Source organism: Diceros bicornis, chromosome 19 (genome assembly GCF_020826845.1).
Source record: "Diceros bicornis minor isolate mBicDic1 chromosome 19, mDicBic1.mat.cur, whole genome shotgun sequence".
Lineage (NCBI taxonomy): Eukaryota > Metazoa > Chordata > Mammalia > Perissodactyla > Rhinocerotidae > Diceros > Diceros bicornis.
Genome location: NC_080758.1, coordinates 37,136,560 through 37,142,559, shown reverse-complemented (window position 1 = coordinate 37,142,559; position 6,000 = coordinate 37,136,560).

The window sequence follows — 6,000 nt, the reverse complement described above, 5'->3', positions numbered from 1 at the left end:
ACTGGGTATTTTTTAAATTATTCATTGACTTTACTAAAAGTTACTGTAGCTTAAAAGGTTTTGTGAGCACTAACTATTGGCAGAAACTGCACTTGCAAATAAAAATAAATGTTTGCCTTTTTCCCATCGTGTTATTAGCAACTCTAGTGATTTCCCGAATTTGTTTTCTTGAGTAACCAAGAATGGTTTCTTTATGATCTTGGGGAATGCAAATGAATTGATATAAAGTTATATGTGACATCATGATGACATGAACCAAAGACAAATATTCACATCCCCACAGGTTACAAACAGTGTGACAATAAGGTGTAAATACCACTATTGAGAAAAACAATTCTTAAATTCTGGAAAGCCAAGTTCGAGGAAAGCCAGATTCAGAGCTAAAGACTCCCACTCAGTTTCCCTGTTCCAAAGATGCTGATCTGATCTGAAGGTTTTTGTCAATAAAAAACATAAAAAGGAATTATTCTGGGTTAAAGAAGGTGTGGGGAGAGCTCTCTGGTAGCCTGGAAGAGACTGTTGGGCCCCTCCTCTTCTTTGGGTGACAAGGGAGACATTAACATTTATCTCATGAAGTTGAGAGGGACACTTGTACATAAAGAATTCATTTCTCATCTGGAAATTTTAAAAGGTGAAAACCCTTAGGAAATAGCCTGAGATAGCAGGAAGAGAAAGGGTGTAGTATGTCGTGTGCCAGGGAAGAGAAAGATGGAGGTAACCTCCCCCAGGCAGGTCCCTGAAGCCATTGCAGGACATAGAAGAAGACATCAGATTCCATTGGCTATTATGGAGCATGGAAAAGGAACATGTCAAATGACTAAGTAATGGGATGCTCAACTTGGAAAGGGCATTGGAGGCATGCACCATGGTGGGAACTAGAGGATGATGTGGCTGCTTTTCTGCAGAGAGAAGGGGTCAGGGTGGAGCTGAACCTTACTCTAAAAGCTACATATACTATCTACACTAAGACCACTCTAAACAGCAGAGGCTGTAGTATTCAGCCACCTCCCCTTCATCCAACAGGATCTCCAAGGTATCTAATTACAAGCCAGATGGGTTACTGGAACCTCCCTTCCCGACTGTTCCCCGTGGGTTTGGGCCATGTGTTACTGTGAGACCCCGTGGTTTGAGGGAGGGATTTAGAAGAAAGAATAAGAGAGCATACTATGTCTCCTGCTGCTTCCTAGGCACTGCTACCTCTTTATGCCTCGGACACAAGTTTAGCCCAAGCAAAAGAGAGGGGAGTTATTTTGAATTAGAATGAGATTGATTTGTTTTTAAGTGGATTAGACAGATGAAATCAGAATGAGTTATGGTTGTGTTCCCATTACCCACTGGGAAGAACATACTCAGTAGCAATTATTGGAAAAATAAAATCCTTCCATGAAGTTAGCAACTCAATGAGTTCAGACTCTTTGGTCAAACCAGTCAAATGAATAGCACTGTGTCATCAAAGAAATGGTAATGAGATTCCAGGCAGAGAAAAGATCCATTTGGTCTGAAGCAGGTACAAAATGTACAGGCAGAAGCAGGTCTGTGAAAGTGACATGATATAGTACAAATTTTTCAGCAAAGTTGGTCAACTTGAGCCTTGAAATGTGTGCATTTTGAGTTGTATTTCCAAGTCAAATGAATATATTACCTTAACATGGGTTCTGGCAAAAGGATAACCTAAGATAAAGACTTAGACACAGTACTTTATTTGGGAGATGATCCCAGGAAGGTCACTCAACATGGCAGAGTGGAGAAGTGAGACAAAGAGGGAAGAGAAGTAAAAAAAAAAAAAAAAAAAAAAAGGTGTGTTTTAATGAGTGGGTTAGCACTTGGGCAACTGGAGGCCAATCCCACTGGAGACCCTCTGGGAGGGACACTCTAAAACTGTCCTTCTAGGGGTGAAGATGCTAGAGTATTTATCCTCCATCTCCTATCCCTCATTGGTTGAGAGTTGCTCCTCGGCCATCAGCTCCCTGAACTTCCATCTTGCCCTGTACATGGGCAAAGTTTGTTCCCTCTGACAAAGAGGGAGAGAGGCACAGGAAGCCATTGGCATATACAGAATCTGTCAGCCAATGACCTCCAGGAAGGGTTGAAGGAACATGGGTGGGACCCTGACAACATCTCCTACATAAATAGATCTAATGAAGGACAAAAAGAGGACTTGGGAAAGTCTATGGGTTGCTGATTTTTGGACCAAAATACACTGTTTTAAAAGCAAAGGGACTCCTTATCCTGAAAGGTTTGCTCACATAGCAAACACCTTGATAATTAAGCCTCATCGTTATGAGCATTTTAAAAAATTTGAAGCTAGAAGGGACTTCAGGATCTTATATGATGCATTTTATCTGAGCTAACCAAGGCTCCCAAGCCAGGCTGTCCTAGGAGTGCAAAAAAGATGATTCAAGCAAAGTTAGGCGATGTCAGCACATCTTTATCCATTCGTCTGTGGATGGACACTTAGGTTGTCAGATATCTTTTCAACTCAGTGTTTTCATTTCCTTCAGATAAATAGAAGTGGGATGGCTAGATCATATGGTAGTTCTTTTTAAAATTTTTTTAGGGAACCTCCATTCTGTTTTCCATAGTGGCTGTACCAATTTACATTCCCACCAACAGTGCACAAGGGTTCCCTTTTCTCCACATCCTCGCCAACACTTGTTATTTCTTGTCTTTTGATAATAGCCATTCTAACAGGTGTGAAATGATATAAATGTCACTTTAAATGACAACTGAAGTAGCCATTAACCCTGGAATTCTTAGTCTAATTTTGTACCCTGGACCTTCTTGGCTGTCTGAAGTCTATGGACTGCTCAGAAAAATGCTTTTATTTTTTTAAATTTTTTGTTTATTGCAGCAACATTGGTTATAACATTGTATAAATTTCAGGTGTACATCATTATACTTCTATTTCTGCATAGATTACATCATGTTCACCACCCAAATACTAATTAGAACCCATCACCACACACATGTGCCGAATTATCCCTTTCACCCGCCTGCCTCCCCCCTTCCCCTCTGGTAACCACCAATCCAATCTCTGTCCCTATGTGTTTGTTTATTGTTGTTATTATCTACTACTTAATGAGGGAAATCATACGGTATTTGACCTTCTCCCTCTGACTTATTTCACTTTGCATAATACCCTCAATGTCCATCCATGTTGTCACAAATGGCTGGATTTCATCGTTTCTTATGGCTGAGTAGTATTCCATTGTGTATATATACCACATCTTCTTTATCCGTTGGTCCCTTGATGGGCGCTTAGGTTGCTTCCAAGACTTGGCTATTGTGAATAATGCTACAGTGAACACAGTGGTGCATGTATCTTTATGCATTGGTGTTTTCAAGTTCTTTGGATAAATACCCAGCAGCGGAATAGCTGGATCATATGGTAGTTCTATCCTTGATTTTTTGAGGAATCTCCATACTGTTTTCCATAGTGGCTGCACCAGTTTGCATTCCCACCAGCAGTGTATGAGAGTTCCCTTCTCTCCACATCCTCTCCAACATACATCGTTTCCTGTCTTGTTAATTATAGCCATTCTGACGGGCGTGAGGTGATATCTCATTGTAGTTTTGATTTGCATTTCCACGATAGTTAATGATTTTGAACATCTTTTCATGTGCCTGTTGGCCATCTGTATATCTTCTTTGAAGAAATGTCTGTTCAGGTTTTTTGGCCATTTTTTAATTGGGTTGGTAGTTTTTTCGTTGTTGAGATGCATGAGTTCTTTATATATTTTGGAGATTAAGCCCTTATCAGATGTATGGTTTGCAAATATCTTCTCCCAATTGTTAGGTTGTCTTTTTGTTTTGTTGATGGTTTCTTTTGCTGTGCAGAAGCTTTTTAGTTTGATATAGTCCCATTTGTTTATTTTTTCTATTGTTTCTCTTGCCTGGTCAGACATGGTGCTTGAAAATATGTTGCTAAGCGATGTCGAAGAGCGTACTGCCTGTGTTTTCTTCTACAAGTTTCATAGTTTCAGGTCTTACATTCAAGTCTTTAATCCATTTGGAGTTAATTTTTGTGTATGGTGTAAGGTAAGGGTCTACTTTCATTTTTTTGCATGTGGCTATCCAGTTTTCCCAACACCATTTGTTGAAGAGACTTTCTTTTCTCCATTGTATGTTCTTGGCTCCTTTGTCGAAGATTAGCTGTCCATGGATGTGTGGGTTTATTTCTGGGCTTTCGATTCTATTCCATTGATCAGTGTGTCTGTTTTTGTGCCAGTACCATGCTGTTTTGGTTCTTATAGCTTTGTAGTATATTTGGAAATCAGGGAGTGTGATACCTCTAGCTTTGTTCTTTTTTCTCAGGATTCCTTTACCTATTCGGAGTCTTTTGTTGTTCCATATAAATTTTAGGATTCTTTGTTCTATTTCTGTGAAAGATGTTGTTGGAACTTTGATAGGGATTGCATTGAATCTATAGATTGCTTTAGGAAGTATGGACATCTTAACTATGTTAATTCTTCCAATCCAAGAGCACAGAATATCTTTCCCTTTCTTTGTGTCTTCTTCAGTTTCTTTCAGCAATGTTTTATAGTTTTCGGTGTACAGCTCTTTCACCTCTTTGGTTAAGTTTATTCCTAGGTATTTTATTCTTTTTGTTGCAATTGTAAATGGGATGGTATTAATTTCTCTTTCTGCTACTTCGTTGTTAATGTACAAAAATGCAACTGATTTTTGTATGTTGATTTTGTATCCTGCAACTTTACCATATTCGTTTATTACTTCTAAAAGTTTTCTGGTGGATTCTTTAGGGTTTTCTATATATAAAATCATGTCATCTGCAAATAGTGACAGTTTCACTTCTTCCTTTCCAATTTGGATCTCTTTTATTTCTTTCTCTTGCCTGATTGCTCTGGCTAGGACTTCCAGTACTATGTTAAATAGGAGTGGTGAGAGTGGGCATCTTTGTCTGGTTCCTGTTCTTAGAGGGATGGCTTTCAGTTTTTCACCATTGAGGATAATATTAGCTGTGGGTTTGTCATATATGGTCTTTATTATGTTGAGGTACTTTCCTTCTATACCCATTTCATTCAGAGTTTTTATCATAAATGGATGCTGTATCTTGTCAAATGCTTTCTCTGCATCTATTGAGATGATCGTGTGATTTTTATTCTTCATTTTATTAATGTGGTATATTATGTTGATTGATTCGCGCATGTTAAACCATCCCTGCATACCTGGAATAAATTCCACTTGATCATGGTGTATAATCTTTTTAACGTATTCTTGTATGCGATTTGCTAGTATTTTGTTGAGGATTTTTGCATTGATGTTCATCAGTGATATTGGCCTGTAATTTTCTTTTTTTGTGTGTGTTGTCCTTGTCTGGTTTTGATATCAGGGTAATGTCGGCTTCATAGAATGAGTTAGGGAGCTTCCCCCCCTCCTCAATTTTTTGGAAGAGTTTGAGAAGGATAGGTATTAAGTCTTCTTTGAATGCTTGGTAGAATTCACCAGGGAAGCCATCTGGTCCTGGACTTTTATTTGTGGGGAGGTTTGTGATTACTGTTTTGATCTCCTTACTGGTGATTGGTCTATTCAAATTCTCTACTTCTTCTTGATCCAGTTTTGGAAGGTTGTATGATTCTAAGAATTTATCTGTTTCTTCCAGATTCTCGAATTTGTTGGCATATAGCTTTTCATAGTATTCTCTTATAATCCTTTGTATTTCTGAGGTGTCCCTTGTGATTTCTCCTCTTTCATTTCTGATTTTACTTATTTGTGCCTCCTCTCTTCTTTTCTTGGTGAGTCTAGCTAAAGGTTTGTCAATTTTGTTTATCTTTTCAAAGAGCCAGCTCTTGGTTTTATTAATTTTTTCTATTGTTTTTTTGGTCTCTATTTCATTTATTTCTCCTCTGATTTTTATTATTTCCCTTCTACTGGTTTGGGGCTTTGTTTGTTCTTCTTTTTCCAGTTCCTTTAGGTGCATTGTTAGATTGTTTATTTGAGATTTTTCTTGTTTGTTGAGATAGGCCTGTATTGCTATAAACT